Here is a 16,256-nt window from a genome sequence, read left to right as displayed (position 1 = left end):
CGGGGGGTTGTGGTATATGGCCAATATACCACATCTAAGGGCTGTTCTTACGCATGACGCAAAGCGGAGTGCCTGGATACAGCCGTTAGCCGTGGTATATTGGCCATATACCACACCTCCTTGGGCCTTATTGCTTAAGTAGAACCCCCCTCTCCCAGCTAGAACAGGGATTAAACTATAGTGGGTTTAATGTATATTTATTATAAATTCTTATCTTTTACCATATCTCATAATATTGTCTGTTAAAGTAGAAGTTACATTTTTTACAACCAAATTTCTATTTTTGATGGAAATGGCATGTTATAAAAGGGTCCGGACACCTTGTTTGTGATTTCACTTGTTTAACTCTTTGACACGTACCAACAAACGAGTGTGATCATTTTACATTGGTCCCTGCAGAGTGCGCTCAAACCAGTGTGATTAGAACGCTTATTTAGAACGTCCAGTCTCGATTGACGCAACAGTCAGCGTTTGAGCTGGCCACACTGTTTTTTCACAGAAACATTTAGCATAAACAGTCTTTACAAAGTTATGTCCTGAATATGACCAATTTATTTTTGGATACAATGTTCAGACATTCACAGAACTAGCAATAGCATAACACAATCATCCCAACCGGAACATGTAGGCTTCATTAGTCCTAGCGCTAAGTGAGGAAATATTGACATAACACAAGCGGTCAAATTTAGCTAACTCTCGGCTGACAGGAACCACAATATGAATTAGCTAATAGCAATTACTATTTACAATTCACCACATCAGGGGTGAGCTCACCATTGATCGAAATAATTGAGTAAAACGCTTTCTAAAAAACAAAACTAATTCGACATTGTAGTTTGTGCACGCCACCATGTTTTTTTTTCTTTCGCGTCAACCAAAGATAAGAGGAGACTCGATTCGTTTTGTCTGTTTGCTGTATGCATAGTGAAGGGGGTTGTGTCGTCTACGATCATTCACTTCCGGAAGTTTACTCAAAAGATAAGTGAACCATTCTTTCACCTCATAATAACATATTTGGTCTGACAGACGTTTACACGACACCCAGAATGCATTGTATAATGTCAATAAACATTGCGCCACACACATAGCTTGCAAATAGCTTGCAAATAGCTTAGCATTAGATCATCATAATCAGTAGAACCTTCAAAAAAGTATTTTACACACATCATAGGTGTCCATTACAATCTATGCAATAATCGGAACGCATTATTTGTCACCAGTACTTGAAAACGTGATTAAAACTGTAAATATATTATGCTCCATACATACAAACATACAGTACATACATACAGTGCATTCGGAAAGTATTCAGATCCCTTGATTTTTCCACATTAAATTGTTTTTTTCCCTCATCAATCTACACACAATACCCCATGATGACAAAGCAAAAACAGATTTTTTTAAATTTGTGCCAGAAATATTACATTACCGTGAAATGCTTACTTAGAAGCCCAATGCAGTTTTAAGAAAATAGAGTAAAAAAAAAAAAAAACTAAATAAATTCAAGAAAAAAAAAGTTACACAAAAATAATAACAATACCGAGGCTATATACAGGGGGTACCGGTACCGGGTCACTGTGTGAGGATACAGGTTAGTCAAGGTAATTTGTACACAGATAAACAGCAAGTAGGGGGGGATGGGTGTCAATGCAAATAGTCCTGGCTGTCACACCCTGACCATAGTTTGCTTTGTATGTTTCTATGTTTTGTTCTGTCAGGGTGTGATCTGAGTGGGCATTCTATGTTGTGTGTCTAGTTTGTCTGTTTCTGTGTTTGGCCTGATATGGTTCTCAATCAGAGGCAGGTGTTAGTCATTGTCTCTGATTGGGAACCATATTTAGGTAGCCTGTTTGGTGTTGGGGTTTGTGGGTGGTTGTTTCCTGTCTTTGTGTTTGTTGCACCAGATAGGGCTGTTTCGGTTTTGCCACGTTTCTTGTTTTGTAGTTTATTCATGTATAGTTTCATTATTAAAAAAAACATGAATAATAACCATGCTGCATTTTGGTCCTCCTCTCCTTCTACAGAAGAATCCTGTGACACTGGCAGGCATTTTAATAATTGTTCAGCAGTCTTATGGCTTGGGGGTAGAAGCTGTTAAGGAGCCTTTTGGTCCTAGACTTGGTACTCCAGTACCGCTTGCCGTGCGGTAGCAGAGAGAACAGTTATGACTTGCGTGACTGGAGTCTTTGACAATTTTTTGGCCTTCCTCTGACACCACCTAGTGATACAATTATTATTTTTAAACCTGGAATTAGTAGGTGTGTCCAAACTTTTTACTGGTACTGTAGGTCCTGGATGGCAGGAAGCTTGGCCCCAGTGATGTACTGGGCTGTACGCACTACACTCTGTAACACATTACGGTCGGATGCCGAGCAGTTGCCATACCAGGAAGTGATGCCACTGGTCAGGATGATCTCGATGGTGCAGCTGTATAACTTTTTGAGAATCTGGTGATGTATGCCAAATCCTTTCAGTCTCTGAGGTGGAAAAATCATTGTCATGCACTCTTCACACAAATTTCTTGGTGTGTTTGGACCATGATAGTTTGTTGGTGATGTGGACACCAAGGAACTTGAAACTCTCTACTCGCTCGCGGACTACAGGAAAAGGAGGGCCGAACACGCCCCCATTCACATCGATGGGGCTGTGGTGGAGCTCCTTTGTCTTGCTCACGTTGAGGGTGAGGTTGTTGTCCTAGCACCACACTGCCAGGTCTCTGACCTCCTCCCTATAGGCTGTCTCATCGTTGTCGGTGATCAGGCCTACGACCGTTGAGTCGTCAGCAAACTTAATGATGGTCTTGAAGTCGTGCTTGGCCTCACAGTCTTGGGTGAACAGAGAGTGCAGGAGGGGACTGAGCACACACCCCTGAGGGGCCCCTGTGTTGAGCATCAGCATGGCAGATGTGTTGTTACCTACCCTTACCACCTGGGGGCGGCCCGTTAGGAAGTCCAGGATCTATTTGCAGAGGGAGATGTTTAGTCCCAGGGTCCTTAGCTTAGTGATGAGCTTTCAGAGCACTATGATGTTGAATGCTGTGCTGTAGTCAATGAAGGGCATTTTCACGTAGGTGTTCCTTTTGTCCAGGTGTGAAAGGGCAGTGTGGAGTGCAATAGAGATTGCATCATCTGTGGATCTATTGGGGCGGTATGCAAATTGGAGTGGGTATAGGGTTTCTGGGATAATGGTGTTGATGTGAGCTAAGCACGCTCCCCTGTGGGGCCCCTGTTCTTGTTCTTGCAATCTCCAATGTGCCATGCATCTGAACATGAAAAAAAGGGTTATTCAAAGGGTTCTCCTATGGAGAAGAACCATTTTAAGTTCTAGACAGTACCTTTTATTTCTAATTGTCACTTTATTGCTGGTCTTGCAATTTCACAGTGCCTCCACTCAACCATTTAAGAGGCTGAAGAAGATAAACAGTTAGGGTCAAATACGACCATGCAGATTATTAACTCAAGAGACCCTCCAGCTCCACCCCAAGTCACCTCACGCATCATGGTAAAAGGATGGACACCAGTGCTAGCTGTGCCATTAGAGAACCTGGTTCGAGTCCAGGCTCTGTTGCAGCCGGCTGCAACCGGGAGACCCATGGGGCGGCACACAATTGGCCCAGTGTCGTCTGGGTTAGGGGAGGATTTGACCGGCAGGGATGTTCCTGTCCCATCGTGCACTAGCGACTCTTGTGGCGAGTTGTGCGCAATGCACGCTGACACAGTCGCCAGGTGTTCGGCGTTTCCTCCGACACATTGGTGCGGCTGGCTTCCGGGTTAAGCGGGCGTCGTGTCAAGGAGCAGTGCGGCTTGGCTGGGTTGTGTTTTAGAGGACGCACGGCTCTCGACCTTGAGTCTCCCGAGTCCGTACGGGAGTTGCAGTGGTGGGACAGGACTGTAACTACCAAATTGGGGAGAAAAAGGGGTAATAATAAACATTTTTTTAAAGGATGGACAGAAACAGGGAGAGGCCAGCCTCGCTCCTTAAGGCCCACTGTGGATTAAGACAGAGTTGGACTAGGGAAATAGTAACAAGAGAAAGATCTCCCTGAATATTAGAGGTGTAAACCAATTTCTCATTAAAGGTGCATTCTACTATTTATTATTTATTTCAAACTGAGGTGACTGTCACGCCTGCTCCCGCTCTTCCTCCCTCTGGCGCTCGAGGGCGCAAGGATCCCCAGCATTACGCATTCAAACCACCGTCAGTACGCACACCTGCCTTCCCCCAGTCACGCGCATCAGCGATCATTGGACTCACGTGGAATTACTTGTGTGATTACCTTCCCTATATCTGTCTGTTCCCAAGCTCTGTTCCCTGCTTTGGGATTAATTGTCTCATGTCCGTGTTACCTGTGTTCCGACGCTGTTCCTGTCTTGTTTCCTTGTCTGTTCCCGAATAAATGTCTGACTCCCCGTACCTGCTTCTCCTGTCCGGTGGCAGCCCTTACCACTGTAATGGCTGCCCAAATAATTACTTAATTAATAATGCTAAATCGCATCCTGCCTGGTAAACACAACACTAAGCAAGGCTTATAAACATGTACAGCGCATTCAGAAAGTATTCAGACCCCTTGATTTTATCCACATTGTTACATTACAGCCTTATTTTAAAATTGATTAAATAAATCATCCTCAAATCTACACAATATACCCCACAATGACAAAGCGAAAACAGGTTTAGACATTTTTGCAAATTTATGAAAAAAAAGTATTCAGACCCTTTGCTATGAGACTCGAAATTGAGCTCAGGTGCATCCTGTTTCCATTGATCATCCTTGAGGTGTTCATACATCTTGATTGGAGTCCACCTGTGGTAAATTCAATTGATTGGAAAGACACACACCTGTCTATGTAAGGTCCCACAGTTGACAGTACATCTCAGATCAAAAACCAAGGCATGAGGTCGAAGGAATTGTCCATAGAGCTCCGAGACAGGATTGTGTCAAGACACAGATCTGGGGAAGGGTACCAAAACATTTCTGCAGCATTGAAGGTCCCCAAGAACACAGTGGTCTTCATCATTCTAAAATTGAATAAGTTTGGAACTACCAAGACTCTTCCTAGAGCTGGTCGCCAGGAGACTGAGCAATCAGGGGAGAAGGGCCTTGGTCAGGGAGGTGACCAAGAACCCAATGGGCAGTATGACAGAGTTCCTCTGTGGAGATGGGAGAAACTTCCAGAAGGACAACCATCTCTGCAACACTCTACCAATCAGGCCTTTGTGGTAGAGTGGCCAGACGGAAGCCACTCCTCAGTAAAAGGCACATGAAATTCCGCTTGGAGTTTGCCAAAAGGCACATAAAGACTCCCAGACCATGATAAACCAGATCCTCTGGTCTGATGAAACCAAGATTGGACACTTTTGCCTGAATGTCAAGCGTCACGTCTGGAGGAAACCATCCCTACGGTGAAGCATGGTGGTGGCAGCATCATGTTGTGGGGATGTTTTTCAGTGGTAGGGACTGGGAGACTAGAGCGCGCAGGACTTCAGGCGGGGTTGAAGGTTCACCTTCCATCAGGACAACGACCCGTGGTAGTGGTGGAGTAGGGGCCTGAGGGAACACAGTGTGTTGTGAAATCTGTGAATGTATTGTAAAGTTTTTAAAACTGCATAAACTGCAGCTGCTTTGGGAGCAGCTAATGGGGATCCATAATAGATACAAATACAAATCTCAATCATGTTTTACATATTAAATCACCTCTATAAAATACAGGCACACGGTATAGGACGCCAGCTAGGGCCGAAGATTATGTGAAATATGAATATACTAATTAATAAAACCGAGGAGAGAATAGCGAGAGAGAGGAGGATCTCTAGAGAGACATGGTGTGTGTGTGTGTGTGTATGTAGCATCTCAGACTAAACTCATACCATCACCCTCCCATGAGAAAGACCTGACCTTGTCCTTGACCTTGAGTCAGATCCCTCGCTATGTCTCTCACAAAAGTCCACCCCAGAGGCCAGCCACACATCCTTAACCTTCACATGCACATTTCCCTGTGGATATGAAGGATTCATGCCTCTGTCTTCAGTATGCTCCTCAGACAAAGCCAGTCTCTACTGAGAGCTGGGAAAGGGGCACTTTTGCTGTGATATTGATAGGAGGATGGGATATCATTTATAGCAACAATCATACTGAAAATAACTTATTGTCTTACATGATAATAAACATCTTGCTAACAACATTCTGTTTGTTACAAATCAAGCAGGATCACAATTATTATTATTTTTGCCTTTATTTAACTAGGCAAGTCAGTTAAGAACATTTTCTTATTTTGGGCTACCGAGTGGCGCAGCGGTCTAAGGCACTGCATCTCAGTGCTAGAGGCATCACTACAGACCCTGGTTTGATTCCAGGCTGTATAACAACCAGCCGTGATTGGGAGTCCCATAGGGCGGCGCACAACTGGCCCAGCGTTGTTACGGTTTGGCTGGGGTAGGCATGTTCTTTTACAGGCAACAGAGTGTGAATGACATAAGAAAAGGGCTCCCTATGGGCCAGAGAGGAGGTGATTGTCACGTTCTGACCATAGTTCTTTTGTGTTTTCCTTGTTTTAGTATTGGTCAGGATGTGAGCTGGGTGGGCATTCTATGTTGTGTGTCTAGTTTGTCTATTTCTATGTTTGGCCTGATATGGTTCTCAATCAGAGGCAGTTGTTAGGCATTGTCTCTTATTGGGAACCATATTTAGGTAGCCTGTTTTGTGTTGGGTTTTGTGGGTGGTTGTTTCCTGTCTTTGTGTTTTATGCACCAGATAGGGCTGTTTCCGGTTTGCCACGTTTATTGTTTTGTAGTTTGTTCATATTAAAGTGTCTCTTATTAAAGAACCATGAACTTCACCCACGCTGCGTTTTGGTCCTCCTCTCCTTCCCAGGAAGAAAGCCGTTACAGTGATCATGACCAGAATAGGGGAATGATCACCTTTTTGGTGGCCCCACTGGCTCAGACTGCAAAACCTGGACAGATTTCATAAACATGGTCCATGGCCAGTGAGGAAGTCATCCATGTAGCACCACCTATCCTTAGCGCAGCACTTGTGAATGACAAATGACGGCCATTGAATGTCATGGTCCTCTCTGAATTCTAAGGAGGCCCCTATGCTCTCCTGCGATTTCATTATTTTGAACAATGCTCTATTGGCTTCTGATCTGCAATGTGCAAAACCGTCTGTGTTGTGCGCATGCGTGTGAGCGTGTTTGAATTGCACAGTTTATAGGGGGTATTATTTAGCTGTGGGTAAGCAGTATGATTTTCACAGTCACAGTGTTCAAAGTCATCCAAGTTCAGTAGATGAATACATAAACCTCTTTCAAAGGCTTTTTACCAGCTAGCTCTCAGAGCACAACGTATTCTGTCTGCATACAAATTAATGTGAGCAAATCTGTGGCTCCAAATTGCACTAATAAAAAAGGCAATAGAATCTCTCATTTACACCAACCAACTGTCAAAAAGCTTTGAGAAACGTTCACTAAAACATAACAGGGCCTTGCAGGTGACACTAACCGGATCAACTGTTTGGAAAGGGATGTGCTAATGTATTATTTGGTTCATTTATTTATGACCTATTTGTTCTTGAATCACTTACAATATATACTGTTTACACACTTGATCAATTACACTATGTTACATAACTTAAAACAGATCTCTATAACGCTGACTATTTGAAACTGCGACTTAGATACACCCGTTTTCTACCAGAATAATAAAACCCCTGGAGAGATCCCTGCTACTTTCAGATAGCAGCACTCTGGCAATGCAAATCATCAAAGTCTAGACTCGCGCCTCCAAAGTGTCAGGCAGAGCCAACACTATAAAACTGTATCAGACAGGGATCCACACCAAGGGAGGCTATGAAATATTTCCTACTCCATTGACATGAATTTCAGTGATTCTATCGAGGCAGCGAGTCTCTGAATAGACTTAAATGATGCCGTCTGACCTTTCCAGCGGATGTAAATTCCCTCCAAAAGCGAAGGATCTGAGATTCATTGGTAAATGAAGTAGGCTCGCTCAGGGAGAGACACATCAGGCATAAAAATAGATGCTGACGATTCAGCAGGTCCTGTGTGTGAGAGTTACTGCCGGTCTGAAAGTACAGGAGACAAAGCTGCAGTAAACATAAAACACAAAAACAAGGGGACCTGAGAGTTTGTGTGTGCTTTGGGAGTTGATAAACACGCGATAAACATAGGAGCATGAATTAATTCTGCTCCCTGAAGAGAGGTCAGAAAAGAGGTACAACTCCAACAAGCAACTGTTAAACAGTTAATCAGAGCTTTGCCTTCCATTAACAATCTTAATGGAAGTTCACAAAGCCTGCTGCAATTTAGGTCTTGCGCGCGTTTGTAAAATGTCAAGTCAATGTCAACTGTCATGCTGAAATACAATGAACATTTTTCATGAACAATTTGATTGGGTCATAAAGTAACTACACACACACGAAATGCCTATTCATCCATGGATCCATCCAACTTTAATAGGAGATTGGCTGAGGAAGAGGGTAGGGAAATTAGTAGAATGACTGAAAAAATAGCAGTATTGACAAATGGCCTTGCTTTTTTGTACCAGTCTCCTAGGACAAAGATAGATTTCAGATGGTTCCTCTTCACTCGACATGATTTACACACCTGTGTTGTAATCTCAGTCCCTGTCATGTCTGCAATGACCCACATCAAAGAGAGAGATGTGGACAGAGAGGAAGTGCGAGGAAGAGCACGAGAGAGAAAGAGAGAGAGACAGAGCGAGGGGAAGAGAGAGAGAGAGGAAGGGAACGAGTGAGCGAGAGAGAGAACCAACAAACCAACCAACACTTGTCTTTTTGTCGCTGGATATAAGGCCAATCCATCCAATGACCTTTTTTTTACCTCTACCAATCCCTTACAGTATAAACTACCATTACACTTTCAATACTAAAGCTGTATCCTTTCATTATACATCCCTGGCAATGAGCTCAATTTTCATTAAATGGTCAAAAAAAGAGCTGTCTTATAAACAGCAGGGACTTAATGAACCTTATTGAAGAGAAATCTGCATTAGCTCCGAAATTACAAAGACTATTCTCAGAGGAGAAAGACTTGCTTGGGTATCCACAACCACACTTCATGATTTATTTTCTATGCAAATTGGTCTTGAGATTATGCTTCTATCTATGACTATGCAGAAAAGTACATTGGGTGTCTTTATAAAGTTCAGAAAGTGTTATGTTTCTCAACTAAATGTGCTACTCTGTGTATCATGTTTGCCATCCTAGAGAAAAATGGTTAACAAATGAAGGTAATCTACCTGTGCGTCTCAATGAACAGATCATCAAATGTGAGAAAGTAGTCTTAAGGCTTAAAATTAAAAAAGGGGCAACATCGAGCATGTAGTGAAAACACTTGTTAACAACCAGAAAAGCTGTCAGGTCGTTTCAAAAAGCCGACCCTAGGCAACAGAAGCCACGAGGGTCTGGTTTCAATTGCAGACTTGTTTGGCAACTTCAATAAGGGGAAGAAGAAAAATGATGGGGTGAGTCCTCTTTAGACAGACAACTCTCCGAACAAATCACAAGGCCAGAATGTCATGATTCAAAACCAAAGTTTTCAGGCAAAACCTTTTACAGTGCTTTTAGTGAAGGAAGTTGATGCAAACGAGCCACTTGTGAAATGCACTCATTAAAAATAACCTCTGATCTCCATCTTGCTAGCTACTATTTTGTATTTTATTCAAGCAGATAAGGTAGTGACCTAGTTCTTCTCTGCCAAACTGACGTTCTATTACATACAGATGTGTTAAGTGGAAACATTTGAAAATGATGGGAGGCAACCTGGATGTCTTGGGAGACTAAGGTGTCAGGTAACGCCACAGAGGAAAGTATCATATCCCTCCAGCAGAGGGCAAACTCACTCTAGCCACTGGAATTATTGTCACCTATGCCATACCATTTATGCAAACCCATTTTAATGTGCATTGTCACCACATCACTTTGACTCATGCTGTTGGTTGTACTGATGCATAAGTTAATGAATTGAAATCATGAATGAACAGACACAGAACAGAAAGATTACCATCATTATTGCCAGTGTAAGTGATTGATCAATCATAATACACATTTTCCAGACCAAGGTAATGACCAACATAAAGATAGCAGTTGAAGTGATACTACTTTTCACAGTAATACTTCTTTCATTAGTTAAACTGACAAGGCCGCATGCATGCTTCTGTCATAGCACTCTGTCAAAACAATCTCAAGACGTTTGTTGGAAGGTAATGCCCTCTAGAGGTAGTAACAAAAACTATTGAAGGTTGAATATTATTTTGCATATTGCACCTTGTACTGTGTGGGGACGGGGGACATTTGTCCGGACTAGAGAACATCTCACAATCTCTATTAGTGTTTTATTGATCTTTCTCCCCGGAAATGAACTGCCCAACAGTTTCCCCAGTAACTATAGACAGTAACATTATCTCTTGTGAAATAATAATAACACCTGTTAATCCTTGACTGTTTTAGGCAAGAGGACAGAATGTATGGTCCTCTGGGGATATCTTCAGAAAAGGACCTTAATTAACCCAGTGTGCACTCGCTCACTACTTCCCACAAATTTCCCACAAACTTCCCACATAATACAAACCTGTATTATGGAAACTGCTATTACCTCTTCAAATCGTTTTAAGTGGTGGGAATATTTAATGTTTCTCATAGATACAGATAAATCTTTTGCCTAAAATTCACATCCTAATCAATCGCAAATGTATTGTGTAGCTCAATACTTAATGATGATTTGGATATTGGGGATATAATATTACCTTTATTTAACTAGGCAAGTCAGCTAAGAACAAATTCTTATTTTCAATGATGGCCTAGGAACAGTAATTGCCTTGTTCAGGGGCAGAACGGCAGATTTTTACCTCATCAGCTCAAGGATTTGAGCTTGCAACCTTTCAGTTACTAGTCCAACGTTCTAACCACTAGTCTACCTGCTACCCCCAATGTTAGGGATATTGGAAAAAAGTTAGCATTTGGAGACAGTAGTCAGGTAAACAAAATCAAAGCATTGATTTCTGTCTTACATTGTCCATATACTGCTTACAGCAGGGGTCGGCAACTAGCGGCCCATGAGCCATAACCGGCCCTCAGGTGATTTGTTTTGGTCCCCCCAAAGTTTCTAGTATTTTTTAATACTTTTTATATTTAAAAAAAGACTGTAGAATCACCAGGAATTCAGATGTTTTTTATTTATTTTTTGGAAATCTGTTCGAAAGTATTCCCACGAAAGATAAGATATATTTGATTGTGTCTCAATGTAATCAAGGTATAAAATTATTGTTATTTTCAAATACAATCTTTTATTGCAAAGTCAATTTGCAATGTACAAATGATTATATTTATCTTACGGCTCCCCGACCATCCACTCCGACAACGATCATCAACGATCGTCACGCAGCTGAATCTAGTTGCTTACCCCTGGCTTACAGGTTAAGGAAATGAATATGTAATTTAATAATTTGGGTGAACTATCCCAACTGTACTCGCTAAGCAAACAGCGTGACGTCCATTACAATGGTGCCGTGACCCGGATCTGCACATGCGGTCAAAACTGGGGTTGTTGTGGAGTAAGTTTGTGAGCAGATGGGTGAATGTGAGTAGATGGGGAAATGTGAAACTCACATCTCAGCAGCCTGAATGGTGGTCACATGTGTGCAAGGCTAAGGTCCTAGGTTCGAACCTTGGTATGAGCCAAAGCTTTACTCGCTCAGAAAGCAGCATAACGTTCTTTACACCTAGAGCAAACAACCAGGGTATTTTATGAATGAGCAAGATTAGATAACCAGAGGAAAAGTTTGGGCATTTATTCCCTGGGCTCAAACCGGAAAACAGTGTTTGAAGTTCAGCAGTGAAAGTCTTAAGAGGACAATGCCATCCTCTGGGTAGCCTAATGGGCTTGACTTGACATCAAAGGACAGCCAGTCAGCCACTCAGGGACTTGTGCACGGCGTGTGCCAGTTGGCATCTCTTAGCACTGGGATTGTATACAACACAAGACTCTCTACTGTTGTTGTTGCAGTCACCACTCTTGTGGCACAATAAAGCAAAACAAACATCCCGGGCACGTTTGCTCATGTATCAGTCTGATAAGTGCACAATGTTAAATTGAGCTGAATGAAAAACAGTGAATGAAAACAACACCTGAACAGCATGTAACACGATGCTCATCGTCGCGAATCTCTGCTATTTTCCTACGTGGGCGAGCAGCCAGGCTGCCACCGTGTAGATACTGTGCCCAATGGGGCAAGAACAGGATTTTAATTTAAAGCAGCACAACAACTCTTTATTGGGCACATAGTGGGGGAAAGGAGCCTATTCCAACTTTGACTCAGGGGTAGATGTAACATAGTAAACGTAAATCTGTGACACTCAAATTAGTATTATAGGTCACGTTTCGTATGGTATATATTAATTTGTGGATGTCCATCATCTATTTTGTATGATATGTTCCAAATTGCGATTCGTACAATATGTTACTTTAATTAATATGTTAATTGTCAGAGTAGAGGACCTTGTCCATTTCAAGTAAAATATAACAACTCAATGGTTATATCCCAGGACAAATTGGCAGGCAACAGCAAGCTAGCTAAATAGGACAAATTAGCTAGCAAGTGCAAGCTAGCTAGCTAAATCTCCATAAATGTTTAATGCTTTCGACCTGTCCCCAAATTAATATAATTGGTTCAGAGTTTTGTTTTGATATTTTAACCTGCGTGTCGTGATCGCATTTGGTGTGGGGGGACAAAATACATTTATTCACGATGGCGCACGATGGCGCACACGCACAGCCGGTTTGGGTTCTGTGTTAGTATTAGGTTATGAAATTCATTTTTTTTTTACTGTTATTGAAATGTTAAATAAAGACCCCACTGAACAATTCTGAACCTGAATAATCATATTTGTCTAATTTTTTTTATAACATCAAGGAAGTGAGATTTCATCACCCACTAAATTTAGATTGGGTGCACACCCTACAAAATAGCTAAACATAGTATTAAGTAGTTGCAAAGTTGCTAATGAGCAAAAATGCTAACGCTGTCCGTAATGTGAATCGAACAGTTATTATGTCAGCATATGAACTTGAGGAGAGTTGTAGCTAGTACAGCCATGCAGTTTATAAAGAATTTAGCTAGTCTTATTCGTCTACATAACAGTATTCTCTTAATCCTCTTGCTGTGTTCCGGTCGAATTGGACCGATTTACAAGTTCTCTCTGAAAAATGTAGTTCATTTAATCAGATTGTCATAAGGTTCCATGACTTTGTCCACAAAGGGCATCTGAACACAGAAGATACATGTTGATGATCTTCATAACATTTAGTGTTTTATTTAACCTGTGGTGTTCCCAGTCTAAAATGACCGGTCATTAGAAATGAATGGGTGAGTCTACAATTAGTGTATAAAATTGAGTTCAGGCACATGCCCATCCATCAGATGGACACACTTCCTCTCCCAGACCCCCCCCCCCCCCCCCCCCCCACATGCATGTGTGTTTGAGCACATACAACTCACTCAGCTTCTTGGCTTCCATGGCAACCCCCATGGGAACCTTTCCCCAAGGAAACCACACCTGTTGGCATTCTCACAAACAATCGCAACATTGTTTCAATAATATAGAACTTTTCTTGCAGCTCTGGTACATAAAGCTTTTTTGAGGCCTTGCTCACAATTAATTCTGTGGCAGCACAATGACCAAACGATATACTGTATGTGAGGCTCTTGGTCATATCTTTGATCATAAAACTGGTGAGGAGGAGAGAGTTGTTGTTAAACTTTGACACAAAATAGTCTGTGATAAATAGCACAATATGTTTCATCTGAGTATTTGTTATAGTCAAAATAATCCACATTATTATTTTTTTACTCAAAAATGAGTTGTATGAGCTCAGGTCAATAAGGCCGACAGGCCATAAATAGCAAATAGAAGTTAAAAACTTGTAATGTTCACAAGAACTTAAGTTGATAAAAAGATCTAACACAACATTAGGTGATAATATATATATTATTATGGATTTATAATCAGCTATAATGGGGAGGTCATTTTGGACAGGAACACAGAATTAATTAACATGAAACGAACACAACAGGAGGGTTCAAATCAGAGTTCCTCCAGTTTCCCAGCCATAGCCTGCCAAGGCTAAATGCCGATGATCGAAATCAACACAGGTAGGCTGCGATTGTTTTCAAATATGTAGCCTATTTGGCTGATAAACCTTAGCTTACATTTTACAATACATGTTAAACTACATAGTCTACTTAGCATAGGAAAGATCATAACAATTCTTCTAATTCCTTTTCTACAAATGACGGACGCAATTTATCTATTTATTTTACCAGCATTGCTCCGAGTAGCTATTATACCGTTGATGCGAGCGGCCCGTCTGTTTTCTCTCGTTCACTCCCGTGCATTCTAATTCCAGCGTGTACACGCTCGTTCAAGCGTATAAAAAATACTATTCGTTTGATTTGGGCTTTATGAAACAATACCAAACTTAACATATACTCATTTTTTGTCACATTTTTACTATGTTAAGTGTAGTCTTTCAGGCTACTCTATTGAGCCCAAGCAGCACGACTATATCAATTGTATGTGCACAATTAATTTTAAACAATGTTCATTGCGGTCTAAACAGCTTGTTTGTTTTAATCGAATACAAAACAGTGGCCCCTGATAACTGTGCTATATAGGCTACTCTGTAGGATACCTTAATATACGAAAAGGATAAGACCTTTCAGGTCTAAGTGCTATATTTCAGGCACTCATTTTAGCACAAATATTTTTTTAAATGAGGGCAACACCAAATTTGTAGGCTAGTTGAGCTACAAAAGTTGAATTATATTGCCAACCTTCTCTCCCTTGGTGGAGCCCCTTCGGTAGTTCCCTGCACCTGCCGAGGAGTTCATGGTCCCTCGATTGGTAGTCTACCTGAAATGCAGAGATATATACAGAGCTGTACAGCTGTTTCGTTCATAAACTACTTTCATCTCAACATGCCCACTCGAAAATGAAAAAAGCGCGAGAAGAAGAGTGCTGCATGAGGCAAACTAACCAGAAAGAAACGTTCCCTCGAATTTCCGTCTTCAGTCTGGTATCCTTTAGTGATATTAATCAAACGTGTGGTAGTAATTCGGCAACAACAAATAAAAAAGCAAAACTTTATAGATCACTTTCACATACGGCTCATTCAATAGCTTTCATTTCAAATCCATGCTGATCTTTGACGCTCGAGCAGCGAATCCCGGGATTTCCAGAAACCAAAGCGCACGCGTGTCTCCATAGGTGGTTTCTCGCAGCCTACTGAATCACTGCAAAGTCTTTCGCCAGGCTTTAAAAAAAATGTTTGTTCGCCACGGTAGTTAAAAGTCTGCTCCTATCCGATACATAATGAAATGCAGTAGATACTGTCAAATTGTTTGTTTAGTGAAGTCGTAAGTCTACTCATGGAATCGGGTTTGAGGCAATACAAACTTCAAATTACTTATGGCTATCTAAATGCCACCTCTGTTTGCATATGTGTCTGTTTGGATACTTTATGCAGTCTGGATAATCTCGTTTGTACCCATTTTCGGTAGCCTCAAAGGGTTCTTGTTGAGAGACAATTTACAGGAAGGAGACAATTAGCGTGAGAGCAAGGGAGATTAAGTGTCACTTTTCCTGTTATTAGTTTTCCATAGGCCTAATGAGGGGAGGGAAACAAGCAATTTTGCATCAAAGCACTCATTACAGAAGGAAAAGTGTGAAATAGAAGTGGCACAGCAGGGGGTTAAGTGGTGAGACTAGCTAACTTCTATACTGCTACTTGTGCCAAACTACACTGAATCTGTAGCGTTAGCTGTTAATAATTTAGTGGAAGAAATGTTAGAAACAAGGCCCAAAGACACATAGTTTAACCATGATAATTCCCCAATGCTGCTGTGGTCGGAAAAATATTGAGGAGGTCTCATGGAAAAGCTAGAGACCTTTGTACAAGGACCAAGTAATAAGGAGGACATTGCAGAGATAATCCATTCTGTGCCCATTGATTCACCCCTGGATTGTAAAAATTAGGGAAGCTAAGGTGGTTTACATAAAACAAAGAAATTGTTGTGAACGGAAACTAGCCAAACTGTTACCAGTAGGCTATAGTTACTGTCTCTAGTAAAAAAAAATAAAGAATGAAATGATCTAATTTATACTGAACAAAAATATAAATGTAACATTTAGTGTTGATCCCATGTTTCATGAGCTAAAA

General features: G+C 41.4%; 1 long non-coding RNA gene across 1 annotated transcript; it reads right to left on the bottom strand.

The window, feature by feature from the left end:
* Window positions 1-534: 534 nt before the first annotated feature.
* Window positions 535-15,325, bottom strand: LOC118944855 (uncharacterized). Its single transcript, XR_005040240.2, has 3 exons — window positions 15,075-15,325; window positions 14,872-14,950; window positions 535-5,548 (listed from the first exon to the last, which is right to left on the bottom strand). It is a non-coding gene; the product is annotated as an uncharacterized LOC118944855 (long non-coding RNA).
* Between the last annotated feature and the right edge of the window lie 931 nt (window positions 15,326-16,256).

The sequence above is a fragment of the Oncorhynchus mykiss genome, chromosome 28 (genome assembly GCF_057628025.1).
Source record: "Oncorhynchus mykiss isolate SJ-2025 chromosome 28, ASM5762802v1, whole genome shotgun sequence".
Lineage (NCBI taxonomy): Eukaryota > Metazoa > Chordata > Actinopteri > Salmoniformes > Salmonidae > Oncorhynchus > Oncorhynchus mykiss.
The sequence above is the reverse complement of the archived record's forward strand: the minus strand, read 5'-3'. Positions and strand labels throughout refer to the sequence as shown.